General features: G+C 39.5%; 1 protein-coding gene and 1 long non-coding RNA gene across 4 annotated transcripts in view; one reads left to right on the forward strand and one right to left on the reverse strand.

Annotated features, from left to right (window-relative positions):
* LOC309639234 overlaps nucleotides 1-14,614 on the forward strand; it is a 47,922-nt gene extending 33,308 nt beyond the window's left edge. The window contains exon 2 of the long non-coding RNA XR_014251540.1: nucleotides 5,006-14,614. This is a non-coding gene — a long non-coding RNA (uncharacterized lncRNA). The remainder of the gene's footprint in view (nucleotides 1-5,005) is intronic.
* The window catches only part of DTNA (dystrobrevin alpha), a 387,334-nt gene that overhangs the window by 315,700 nt on the left and 56,934 nt on the right, over nucleotides 1-14,700 (reverse strand). The window lies entirely within an intron of this gene.

Raw genomic sequence — 14,700 nt, forward strand, 5'->3', positions numbered from 1 at the left:
GGTAAATATTATTCTTTTTAAAAATTTATTTATTTTATTTATTTTTGGCTGCATTGGGTTTTCGTTGCTGCGCGCAGGCTTTCTCTAGTTGTGGTGAGCGGTGGCTACTCTTCGTTGCAGTGCGTGGGCTTCTCATTGCGGTGGCTTCTCTCGTTGCGAAGCACAGGCTCTAGGTGCGTGGGCTTCAGTAGTTGCAGCACATGGGCTCTGTAGTTGTGGCTCGTGGGCTCCAGAGTGCAGGCTCAGTAGCTGTGGTGCACGGGCTTAGTTGCTCCGCAGCATATGGGATCTTTCCAGACCAGGGATCGAATCTGTGTCCCCTGCATGGGCAGGTGGATTCTTAACCACTGTGCCACCAGGGAAGCCCTGGTAAACATTAAATGAATCAATGAATCAAAAATAAGCAAACTAAAACCAGGTACCGAGTTCATGATGACATACTGACCTGTAACTTAAGGACTTTCTGGGTGTTTGTTTATAAAGTGGTTGATTCTAATACACTGGCATCCTCCACATGAGGTGTTTATTAAATGCATCTTCAAAAGATCAAGGCCCATGTTGTCATCCTGTTCACACAGACTATGAAAAGCAATGACTGAAAAAATCTGATTTATATTAATTTCTGAAGAAAATTTAAATGTAAGGAAAGTAAGAGAATAATATTAGGTAGAGGCATTTAAACTGAAGGCTGAGATGGAACCAAGCAGAGTAGTATTGATGACAAATGGCCGAGACAAAGAATGACCTGTCGTAAGGTTATGAGTAAGAAAGGAGTCTTTGCAAGGAAAAAAAAGGCCAGCTTAATGCAATGATAACCAACTGCTACAAGGTCACTGTTGAAGAGGCAGGCCAAGATCACATTATCTTGGGTCTTGTAGGTTACTAACGTCTGTTTGCACTGTGTACCAAGATCACATGGAAGCCACTGAAAGGTTTAAACTTGGGACAGTGATACCAGGTGATTTACATTTTTATTTATTTATTTTTTAAAAAATATTTATTTATTTTCTTTGTTTTTTTGGCTGTGTCGGGTCTTAGTTAAGGCATGTGGGATCTTTCGTTGCGGCACTCGGTCTCTCTAGTTGCGGCGTGGGCTTCTCTCTAGTTGTGGCATGTGGGTTTTCTCTCTCTAGTTGTGGCACGGGGGCTCCAGAGTGCATGGGCTCTGTAGTTTGGGGCATGTGGGCTCTCTTGTTGAGGCACGTGAGCTCAATAGTTGTGGTGCATGGGCTTAGTTGCTCCACGGCATGTGGGATCTTAGTTCCCTGACCAGGGATCGAACCCACGTCCGCTGCATTGGAAGGTGGATTCTTTACCACTGGACCACCAGGGCAGTCCCTGATTTACACTTTTAAATGATATTCTGGACATTTGGGTCCAGACCTGTAAGAGGATGCACTGTTGTCTACTCCTTTTGCTAAGTACAGCTTAAAACCCTAGACATTATAGACAAAACACACATATGAAGACTGAATGCTGGAGAGAAGACAGACAGGCTAGGGACCTTGAGGCCTGCGAATGACACAGCAGTGAGTTCCCTGGGTTTTCTTTTTGCCTCAAACATCTCAGACCGGGCACTGGGGAAGCCAACCTGGAAATGCCAACAGGCAAAGGCAGAAAAGGTTCCAATGAAAAGTAAAGCAAGAAGATATTCTGGCAGCTGTGTGAAGAGGGCATTAGTAGAGTGGTAGGACCAGTACAGAAGATACTACAGTGATTCAGGTAAGAGATGTTGGTGACTTGGATTTGAGTGATGGCTGTGGATATGGCTGTGCAGAGGTGAACACCTGTGGAATATAGTCTGGAGGCAGAACCACTTGACTTGCTTTTGGCCTACACATGGGCCGGGGTGGGGGGCAGGCAAGGGAGAGCCTTCATATAAAGAACTCATGAACTGTAAGAATTTGAGTGAGAAATGATCAATTGCTGTGAAATAAGATAGGAGAGCTAAAACAAAAACTCTTTTGTTCTGAGGGCTGACAGCCTAGATTCATCAAGAGAGCATGAATGGAGCTCAGTCTAGTCACAGCGATGATAAAAATAATAACAGCCCAGACTCAACAGATGGCCTTATATTTTACAGCAAAGGAAATAGGAGCTCCATTGCAGTGTGGTTTAAAAGAAATTTGAGTTACTATGGGACTAAAAGCAGTGCCCAAGGACGGCCTCTATTGAACAATACAGAATACAAGCAAAGTCAGCAAAGAAAGCTGTGCAATTAACCGAAGAGTCATAAACATAAATACAGTAACCAGGAGAAATGAGGATAGAACATAATATAACAGGAAAATGGAAATGTTTTCTTTTAAAGGATTGCATTTAATTTTGATTGGGAATGATACATTCAGAGCTTTATTGGCTTTTACTGTATCTTGCAAGGAATGAAAGAAAGCTCCCTGAATAGACAATACAATGAACCTAGAGTTGGAATCATTTGATATCTTAATGAATTTTCAGTAAACATAACTAGAACAAAACTAGCTAATTTTCTTAGTCTTTTAACAATGCAATTAATTAGGGTTATATTTAAAACTTATATAGATCTCAAGTGGCAATTCTTAGGCTTAAAGGGCACCTAAGAATTTGACTAGATAATATTGGAAAATCCATTTTAAAATGTTTTTATCCACCTGCTCTCCACCCTGACGTGACATAAATACTAAATTGATATCTGGACTCTTTTCTGATAATCCAGCATCTTTCTTCGGGTGAGCAGGAAAGATCCAGTTTAGCAGTGCGTTTACATCTTCAAGCCCTAAAACCATTTACCAACCAACCCACCCCATATAACTTTTAATGGCCACAGCAACACTTTTTGCTTATTAATCTCTTGGAAAGTAGTATATGGGAAATGTTGACTGCAGAATTTCTGAGAAAACTCCACCCTCACCCTACCAATTCATACAACTTTCTAGTTTATGGTAACAACGAAGGCAACAAGTTCATTTTGTGAAATTTCTACATCACCTAAGCTGGCACTCTAGGATAACAGAAAAAAGGACAAAGTGTACCACTGGAAGCTTTCTGGAGTTGTTTACACATCTACTAGGAGAACACTTAGATTTTAAGGCAGAGAGGGTGATGTAAACCATTTCTTTAATAACGTAGCTCAGGTGCAAAAGATAACATTTGGAATCAGATAATACTCTAAGTCATTTTTTTTAATGCCCAAAGTTCATCAAGCCAAATTCATTCATTCAATTTCAAATTAGGATTCAGCTGCCAAATGTACCAGTCACCAGATCGGTTTCAAAGTTACCCTTTGGGAAACCCCTTTTAAGAACTAACTTTCAAAGTAACTACAGTCATTATCATTAGTGAAAAAAAAAAAGCCAGTAGTTGCTAAAGATTAATAAAAGATCTTATCTAATCTGGCTCTAAAATAATGTTCAGAGAAGCAAGTAGAGAAAAATCAGCAAAAGGCAAGGAAATAATGAAAGCTAATAGGAAAAGAAACAAAAAAAAAATCTGGAAATAACAGAGCAGCAGGTTTATGCATAGAGTAATTCACAAATTATTAAAAACTGACAACTACTTGTTGGAGGACAGCCTAAAGATGCCTAAGGTTAATGGATGTGTAAGTCACTCAAACTAAGAAGTAAGGTACTTTGTGACAGGTTTTTGGACAGAGGGGGATGCCGGGTACTGAAGAGTCCAAAGAAGTGGCCTCTCGCTCACCTTGGGGTCAGGGAAAGATTTATGTTCTAGAGAGAGCCCCTCTGGCACTAGTGTGGACCGAAACACAGAGACTCTTGTCACTTGCAAGAGAGAAGTGACCAGACTCTCATGACTATACCCACGGTGGGAGCAGAGAGAGGAAGAGTCTGAAGAAATCATTGGGAGGCATGTCTACAAGGCGGGGGCTCTGGATAACTTTTGTTCTTGGCTTGGAAAGGATCTGACAGAAGGTGGTACCCCTTACTAAGGTGGGCATAAGGGGAAGGAACACCACAGTGACGAGACTGCTGGGGACTCATCATTAGCACCATTGTCACACTCATTCTACAGACTGGATAGGAATCATGAGCTCAAATATAAAAATCGAAATGGTCCAGAACGCTTTCAAACTTGTTTTCTGTTTCTCTTCCAAGGCAAAATGGTTTTGACTGGCCAGGCATCAGGAAGAACAAAGGCACAATTAACAAAGCCACTGGGTAGTTCCTCCCTATTAACAAGTTAAATGCCTCTGTTAACATCTGAAGGTATTTTTGCTCAGGGGCCAGTTTAAGCTCTCAAAGAAACAGGAGGTAGAGCCAGGTATTAGGAGTTTTGACTCCTGGCCTGGGACACTTAGGAGACTAACCCAGGCCTAGTAAGTACCTCGGTGTCAGGAAGGGGTGTGCACAGATAACGATCAAATTGTTAGTGCAAGCTCGTGTCCCCAACACATAGTGAGGCCAAACAAACCGAAACGAAACGTCGGAGTTTGGAGCAGAGAAAGGTTTATTGCAGGGCCATGCAAGGAGACCCGTGGCTCATGCCCTAAAAGCCCTGAGCTCCCCGAAGGGTTTCACCAAAGCATTTTTAAAAGCCAGGTGAGGGAGACAGGTCGCAGGGTATGTGATCAGCTCGAGCACAATTCTCTGACTGGGTGATGGTGAGGGAACAGGGCGGTGTCACAGGGGTTAACATTATCAGTCCTTAGGCTCCAAGAGGCCTGGGGGCTATGTGCTCAAGGCCATCAGGGAGTCAACATCTTCCATTTGGTGGGGGTTTGTCACATCTGTAAAACAACTCAGGAAATGTGCATGAAATACTGTTATCTAGGTACTTCAGAGAGGAGCTAAAGCACAGGATATGGGGAAGACCTGTGCTGGGAAGGCCCCATAGGATCTTGCTCGGTTACAAAATGACAAATATTTCCTTAAAATCCCTAAAATCAAAGCACATGCTTCGATTTCCTTTTTAATGACTTGATGCTTTCAATACTTTAAACGCTGAAAGAAACGCTTCAATTGTAAAATGCTCTACATAATGTTAATTATCATTGTCTTCTTCACCTTAGATTGTTTCTACTGAAGAAAGGAAAAAGAAAAAGAATTCAGCCCAAGAGAGTCAGAGTCTCCCTCTTTGGATTGGCTGGTGACCCTTTCCCCTCTTGGCTCTGGTTTCCTCTCTGGGGAACCCCTCTAACCTTCGTGAATGACCACAGTGCATGAACCCAGGCCGACGGCAGGAAGTGGGGCTCAGTCTTCTCTGTTCAGTCAGGGTTAGCCATGCGTTTCTCAGTTACACGTCCGTCCAATCACCAAATTCATAGCAGAGAAATACATCAAAGGCAGCATGGAAGAGGTCATTCTTTAAAGCAGGAAAATCAAAGTCTCCACCGAATTGCAACTCAAGGATAAATCCCTCAAGCCTCAAGAAAACAGAAGGTAAAAGGCTGCAACAACGTCCCCAAATATACACTCTTCCATCTTTAAAATTTAGCTACATTGATAAAATGTTCTTTTAATCTTTCATTAAATCTTTAGTTTCATTTCTTTTAGATTCATCTCAAAACCATCCAAGAAAGGTTCTGGCTGGGTTCACATTTAGTTTGGTTGCTGTAATGACAATTTGGTTGATATATGGAGACACATATTGTACCTGGAATATATTAAAATTCATATTCAAAAGTCTTCTTCTAAACAATCTATTCCAACTTTTGTCATCTGAGATCAGTCCTGTGTCTTTTTAGAAGGGATTTTTAAATGCTGAGTTTGCTCTCCTATGAAGAAAGAACACAATTTACACAAGCAGGAATGCTTTGTTTTCCGATGAAGAAAAAGTAAAAACAACTTATTCAAGGGAAACAATAAGGTACATTTCTAAGAACGCAATGTTGTTTGAAAAATAATAATAGATGTCTTTCATAAACTGGTCCACATCAAGGCAGCCTGTAATTTTCATTGCATCAGGCCTTATGCATACAGGTCACTGCACAGAGTAATTCTCGCCTGGTAGGACTTCTCCCAGGACGTCTCGCAGTGACACGTACAATAGAGTAATTCCTTGGCTGGTTGCAGCTCATAGCAAAATCCATAGCAAGATCAATTTCTGCTGGTGTAACTCTTTTTTTGATGGAGGCAGAGGGAAAGTAAAGGCAAGAAGATGACAGGTTGACTGAGGCTCCCTGGCATAAAGAGTTAGAAATTTAATAATTTAAAAATTGTCATTATGAGAAAAATAGATCCTCTATGCTTTTGAAATATATATACATATGCGTGTATTACACGTATATATATATTTTTTTTTTTTCTTTTGCTGGTGAGTGACAGGGCCTGATGATCAAATTTACCAAAGGCTGAAAACAATTTCTCTCAAAATATTATTATAAAAATCTCCAATCTTTATGAAAATTGTCCATATCTGTAACAAATCATCAACATAATTCATGTTATGATTATTCCCTTTGTATCATTTTAGACAATATCATAATAAGTGATTTATAATCATATGAAAGCTATAAGAAAATGAGAGCAGGTAATTACTGGGTTACTTCTCACCCCCTTGGTCCTGCCCTAAAGGACACACATTTTACCCACAAAAAAAAGTCACTTCAGCTTTCTTTAAAGGTTTAGTGCTGAACTTGATGTTTGTGAGACAATACTGGAGACATCGATTATGTCTTGGGTTTTGAGTTTCTTGGAGAATGGAACTGATGTGACTAATTTTTTGCTGGCATCTTTATCAGCATAGAGTTAGTCAATCAGGAAGTCATGTGTGAGCCTAGATCCTTTTGGTAATTTTTAAGACTCTTCCTTTCACCTATTAGGGAGGCATGATTAATTCAGATTTAACAAAACAATTAAATTGAACTGGTAATGTTTATTGAAATCTTAAGCTGGGTAGGAGTGACCCTTGTCTAGTAGGATGTCTAGTAGGATGTGAGATGGGTAAATAAGAGCTTGCTCACAATATCTCAGAATGTGAAAAATGGTGGATATTCCCTGATTTACTCAAATAGGTAGTTTTAGGGCACTGCTTGTGGTATCACTGACTGAACCTAAATGCTGGATGGAATGAACCATGAATGGTTTTGAGTGCATATGGTTAGAGCATTGGACTAACTGGGCTCAGTTTATAGGACAGATCTCCATGTAAAGTGAATATAGGGCAAATTGCCACGTAAATTAGCTAGTTTCACTGATCCACGGCTGCAGAGTGAACCCAGGTCTTCACTTAGGATGAGCTGAAATTCACGCCTTTGGTTAGACAGAGGCCAGAGGAGGGAACAGGAGAACATGAACTGCTGTGGGGCATGGGAGACCCACGCTTTTCCTATTGTGGGTCAGTAAAATCATTTTTGAAAGCATCTGGGTATTTCTTATGCCCTTGTGACCAATTTATAGGAAGAGTGTATTTTCAACATTCTTCGTGCAGTATGTAGTACAGAGCTGAGCATCTGTAGATTCTTAATTAATGATCTCTGGATAAATGCTCGGTACGCTGTGCTCTGAGAAAGCTGTGTACACTTGGGACCTAGTGTCTTGCTGAGAAAGTGTTGGCACAGCAGAAACTGACCACATGAACCATTAACCTTATTCCACAACCTGCCATGAGAAACCAATAAACGTATTTCCTCTTTCTTACTATACAAAAAAACAGAAAAAAGAAACAGTGAATTGAACAAACTGCACTAAACTCTACCTATTGCCATGTATAATAAAAATATTTTAAAATTTTTACATTATTAAATGTAATTCAGAAAATCCTAGAGTTGGGCAGAAGATTGAGTCCATCAGGGAGAGGGAAGCACTGGTGTTCAAACCTGTGTATCTGACATTTTGCTACAGACAAGGAAGGCACACTCCCAGACGCTCAGTTCACATGCTACTATGAAACGAAAATGTTAGATCCATTTTTTTAAGTTAAATATTCTACATATCTATATAAATCAACTAATGCAACTTTTTGTTAATGATTGTGGTACCTGGCGGAGTTGATCACACATTTAAGAAATATATTACAAAAATATAAGAGACATTTTTAAAGGTGTAACAATTTTCTATAGTGTGAATATCCTAGTAGGAAGAGAACTTTGGGTTCGCAGCATATCCTTGTCCTCCACTGCAACAGTGCACAGTGGTTCTTCCTTTCTACACCAAAGGGGCTTTAAGATTAACTGGGATGTCCAGACCCTATGCGCACTGGCGAGCCAGACTGCGGAGCTTCTCAGGTCATTACCATCACCTCTACTGCCAGTGAGATCCTCTCCTGTTCTGAATTGCTGCCCTGACTAGTACTTAACTATTTCTCCTTCCCATCAGCCCTCAACAAGCTCTGTCTGGTATCCTGCCAAGGACTTATCCACCCCCTTCCCGTGAAAGGGTTCTGCATGTGTGCCTACTGCACTCACTTTGTAGGGATCCTGCTGGCCAAGGATGGCTACCCTTGAACTATACTTGCCACCTGCCATAATCACAGTTCTCAACACCATGTTTTCCTGAGGCTGCACCTGCACGTCTGGATAACCCAGTCAGTGTCAAGTCCTTCTGACACTATCCAAGCGGCTCTTTTAGGCACTGGGCACTTATTGCCCATCATTGGTACCCCATGCAAGTCTTCAGCCTTCCTCCCACCACGCTGAGGACCCAGCACTCTTTCGGCCTGGTGGAGTCAGAGTAACTACTGTGGCCATTCATTCACAGGCTACAAGACTCTTCCTCATGAATGCATAGATACCTGCAACTTCACCCAACTAGGTTCTAAAGATGCTATGAAAAATGGCTGTTCATTTTCCAAATAAAACACCAACATCAATGTAATTATAAATACATATATATCCTCTAATTTAAAATTCTGATATACCAACTAAGCTTTTGAACTCTCCATAAAAGGCTCACAATTATATGGAAAAATTCATTGAGACTGAATTCCTTGACTTTCCTCTCTAGTTCTGTTTTAAGATCAAAGGAAGTGCCCAAGGATGATTTTGTTTTGTTAGTTGAACATTGTATGATCTCTTTTCAAGGGATAATGCCCTTGGAAACAGGTCCTTCTTAATATTACTCAATTATGTCAACAGGCTTCCAGCATAGCAACAGTTTCCATGGTCATGTAAAAACTATTCTATTATTTAACCATAGATATGGACAGAATATATATACACACACACGCATAATAGCATTGTAGTATACTGTTATGTATTTTTACATTGAAGTAAACTGGAGTGTATCATAATTTACATGAAAAAAAAACCCCAGGCTTGTCCCATTTTCTGCTATGCCTTGTATCTATAAATGATGCCACTGATGATAGTTTCCATCTGGTCAGTGGCTACAAAATACTAACATGTACAATCTCTCTAAGGAAGTACTCTCATTTCCACTTTGCACAGTTCATATTTTCCTACACTCACAAAACTAACTGGCTTTTTATGTGAAAGAATCTATCACTTTCACACTTGTCATTCTGTGCAACCACCTCTTGAAGTTAACAGCTGGCCGCAAAAATTTTGTACCAAAAAAAAAAAACCCTTTCTTCCCAACCTTCCATCATGATTACTATAGCTCAGGCTAATCTTTCTCATCTTTCTGGTTTCCCATATGTCTGCTGGCTCTGCCACATGTTGAAAAGAACTTTTAGTGAATCAAGTATTACTTTCCAAGCATTTCTTTACACGTGTATGTGTGTGGGTGCATGGTATTTGTGCGATGTTCTCATATTGTGAGATATTCTGTTATCCTCTATTGCCCATGCTTTCCAAGTCCAGTGCACCAATATCATGATTGAATTAATCAACATTCATTCAGGGCTTGTTAAGTTCCAGACATTGTGCCAGGTACTTTCATATAATCTATTTTACTGTTGTAAGCAAGTAACTATAGCACGGGGCAAGAAGTAGTATTCTGGTTCCCCTTTAGGATGATTCTGCCATGCTGTTCAACATCCATAAAAATTAGTTACAGGTGCAGGTGTAATTTGTCTATGAAATAGATAGAGTACTTGTGTCAGGACAGCTTTCTAGCCAAGAAGAAATGTGCGGTACTAACTATGCTCTATGGATTTCCAGCTGCCTTTACAACTTCATGCTATTTTGCACATACTTGGTCTTCTGTCTGCTAAAGACAACTTCCTCAGGGATTCCTTTATTATCCTTATAATTTTTTTGAGGGGAAAATTATTTATTGTTCATGCGATGGTTTATGGCTTTGCATTTCTTGTGCTCTTCCTTACATATTTTTTAAAATTTAGAATGCCTGGCTCCATTGCTTGGTAGCAATACAGTCTTGGGCATACTTGAACATTCTGAGTTTCATTTTTATTATCTATAACATGGGGGTAATGATAAAGTGGTGAAATATGGTCTAAGTGATATAATGCATGAAAACTACTTACAAAATAAGCAGTTAATAAATGTGGTCAATGTAATCAATAACATGGATGATTATTTTTGTTATGTCAAGGATAAGTGGTCAAAAGACCACCCCTGTCTCTAGGAAGTAGACCACAATCTCATAATCAGATTGATAATTTACAAAACTTCATCAAGGAAGAGACAGAGGAGGAACAGGAAGGGCTTGCTAATAAAAAAAAAATCAATGCAAACTGGCTTCATTTCTTAATGTCATGAGATGGGAAAACAAAATGGATTAAATTAATCTGAATTTTCCAAGGCCTGACAAAGCCTTTGTAAGCTCCTCAAGGGCAGGGATAGAACTTTCTTCATCCTTATATGTGTGTACATATATAAAATCTAAATGGAAATTATTTATAACTATTAATATACTCAACAAAGGCATATTGGATTGAAATTTTTTGGTCTTTATATATCAAATAATTGAAAATGAAATTCATAACCAGTAGTTTTATGTAATTGTGACATATATTATAGGTAGAGATATGGGCCTATTATAACATTTAGTAGGATCCCATAAATCAATTCACGAATCACTCTAATAGCCCATAGCACCTAATACAATTCTTTGTATAGATAGGTAATTACAGAAAATTTAAAAATAATACATGAGTTATGCTGACAGAAAGAAAAGAGTTTGGGGGATTTTATCTCTGTGTCATTGATGAATGAATCGCTGGCAACGTAAGGTAACTGAGGTACCATTTGTGGTATGCCACCGTGCTTTCATCTCAACCTGTCATGCTCAGCTATCCATGGCTGGATGGGACATTGAAAACAACTACTACTCCAATTAGTAAAAGGAAGAAGTCCTGAAGAGATGGAGACCCACAGAAGGGAGATCTAAAGTGTCTGTAGGTTGGAAAAAGGGTTAAATCTAACAAAGTGAAATTTTAATTAAATATGTCATATAGAACATTATAAGAATAGAAAAATTGTGGAAAATATATGAAGATATTAGTTGAAATTAAGCCACAGTGTGATGTGCTTGGGAAAAAAAGGAAAGAAAATTAGACCTTATATTGTATTATCATATACAGAATTATAAAGTGCTAATTCTACTGTATTCACTGCTGGTTAAACCATCCAGAGTATTGTGGTGAGTCAGTGTCAAACTGACAAACTGGAAGACAGTTCATGGAAAGCATACAGACTAATGAGTGGGCTTGAAAAACTTATGGGAATGGTACACACAAACTGAAGATACTGAGCCTGGAGAGAACCTGGGAGGAGGAATGATGTATGAGGTTGAAAAGCCATCATTTGGAAAAGTGATGAGTTTATTTATCTGGTTCAAATTCAGAAAAAAAGGATAAATTTGTGGAAATTATAGGAAGCAAAGTATATGAAAAGTAAAGTTAATTTTGGAGGTGGCAGATAATAAAATGTGTTTCATGGAGAAACAGTAAATTCCCCATCACTAGACATTGTCAAGGTAAGGCTATAAAAAGAAAACTCAAGTCTCCATCTAATGGAGTTAAAATTGCTAACCTTTTATATATTTAATAGACCTGAGAGTCTATGACAGTGAATTTCCTATGCATATACTTTTTGCTAATAGGTGTGCTCATGTGTATTATGGTTACAATATGCAAAAATGTAAACCTAGTCACAAAAATAGCTCAGTAGCTGAGCTACTGAGCCCGCGCGCCTAGAGCCTGTGCTCCGCAACAAGAGAAGCCAGGAAAATGAGAAACTCGTGCACCGCAATGAAGAGTAGTCCCCGCTTACTGCAACTAGAGAAAGCCTGCACACAGCAACAAAGACCCAACGCAACCAAAAATAAAAACAAACAAATAAATAAATAAATATTTAAAAAAATTTTTTTAAAAATTCACTTCTGCCTCAACTGGGTATGTTAAGTGAAACACTTGGGCAGATAGGACTTTGTCAGGAGTGAGTTACTATGTAGGCATTAATGAGCAGGCATAAAAGCAAAGAAGCATTCAGTTCAGAGAGGAAAAATTGTCCATGCGAGGAGAGAATATATCATCACAGTATAGATGCATGTCTACCCAAGTTTCATGAATTCCATGAGATTCAATTCAGGGAGCTGGAAATCTTTAACAATGTATCACTGAAGCAATTTGAAACTGAACCATTGTTTTGTACTGTGGGTTCTCAGGGGTAAAGTACAATGAGAAAACTGAACTTGTCAAGTTCTAGATTGGGATGATCAGAGGAAACTTTCTAAAATATAAAGGAAAGGAATGAATGGAAATCAATGGCAGCAAAAAATGAAACAATTTACTCCATGTTCCTGCTAAGTTCTCTTCTCCTCTATATCCTCCAGTCTAAATAAGACACTGTCCACAGCTAGACTGGAGGGTGTGGTCCCCTGCGACCACCACCCTCCTCTGCCCCCTCCCACTGCCCCTGGATTCTCCCCATCCCCCAGGCCACAAACTTCCTATGACTTGTTTACTCCCAAGAAGGAGCATTAGTTAGGACTGCTTGCCCTCCATCCCTAATTGACTCCAGGACTGTATTCACCCTACCTTACAGTCACCACCAGAAGTCCATGGCTCCCAACACATTCCACTTCTCTGGGACAACTTTCCCCACATTTTCCTGGCCGTCTTCTAGTCTGACCTAGTCCCTTACTACTCAGTGAAACCTAGACCCTTCCTTTGTGTCCATCATCACAAAATCCTTTATATTCTCATCTCTTTTGTGAATGTACTCATCACCTTCTTGCCCTAACTAAAATGATTATCCTTTGAGAACATATCTCTGCACTCTGGGCCCAGACTTCAGTAACTATCCACCATACTGCCTCTTTGAGGTCCTTTGTTGTTCCTCCTTAAACACAAACAACAACAACAAAAACAAACTCAGCTCCTCTGGAGCACACGCCATCAGATTATAGTACCTAACACCTTTCCTGGTACAATTATCTACTGCTCTGGTCACTTCCCTCATTTGTTAAAGACTTTAGTCTTGGCTTGCTCTCCTATATTTATAACTATGAGTGGGCTTTCAACACCACCTTACAATCTTGCTTCTTTTCTCTGGTCAGTTATCACTTCCATGAATGAAGGCTATTTAACACCATCTCCTCTCTCCTCAAGTCTTACACACTTTCTCCCCGTTCCTCTCTCCCAGATGGCAATTTGCTCTTTATTCCACTGAAATAATAAAAACAACAAAGAAGAACTCTCTCATTCTCCCATCACCAGCCTCGCTACATCTGTAGCTATATAATTTGCTTTCTTTCCCATTATACTGGATAAGTTGTCCAAACTACTACCTCAAGTTGGAGCCATCCGCAAATCCACATGTTCTCATCCCTTCTTGCCTCACAAATTTTATTCTTGGAGATATTCTCTTTTTCATTAATTTCCTCCCTTTATTGAATCATTCCTATCAGCTTATAAAGAAACATACTATAAGGTCGCTACCTTAAAAAAATGAAAAAAGAAAACATCCCTTAATCCTATATCCCCCTCCAGCTACTGTCACATTTCTATGTTCCATTTTATAGCAGTACGTCAAATTTGCTGTTTCCTTTTCATTTCCCATTTTCCCCTTAACTCACTGTACTCATACTTCCATCCCCACCACTATTGAAACAGCTCCTACCAGGGTCAGTAAATGTCATAATCCCAAATCCAGGGGTCAAGTTTCAGTTTTCATCGCACCCAGCCTTTCAGTAGAACTTGCCACACTTCCTTATGGCCGAAACACATTCTTCAGTTGAGTTTCCTCCAACCTGGGCTTCTCAGACTCTCCTGCTGGCCGGAGCTCCTGATCATGACATCTTAGTGTCGGGGTGCCCAAGAACTCTGCATTCAGCTTCCTTCTCATCTCTAAGCACACTCACTCAGTAGATTATCTCACCAAGTGTCCAACCTCTAGCATCTAAAGGCAGATATTTCTCAAATTTATAACTCAAGACATATACCTCCCAAGAAATCCAGGTTTGTGTCTACAACTGCCCAGGCAATATCAGCTTGGGATGTCTAATAGGATATTCTGATTTAAGACGTTCAAAACTGAACTCTTGATTCCCCACTCCCCTGCTATCCAGCTTTTCCCACAGTTTATGTTTTGTTTAGTTTTCAGTAAATCTTTATTGAATGTGCTTTCTGTTGGTTAATCCCATGTTTATCTAAATTTTTTTATTAAGACTTTATTTTTTTAAGGGCACTTTTAGTTTCACAGCAAAATTAAAAGGAAGGTACAGAGATTTCCCAATTGTTCGCCACCCCTACATATGCATAGCCTCCTCCATTATCAAAATCCCCTACCAGAGTGGTACATTTGTTACAACGATGAATCTACACTGCCATATCATAATCACTCAAAGTCTATAAGAAGTCTATAATTTACTTTATGGTTCACCCTTGGTGTTATAC

Source organism: Balaenoptera physalus (genome assembly GCF_965194825.1).
Source record: "Balaenoptera physalus genome assembly, chromosome: 12".
NCBI classification, from domain to species: Eukaryota; Metazoa; Chordata; class Mammalia; order Artiodactyla; family Balaenopteridae; genus Balaenoptera; species Balaenoptera physalus.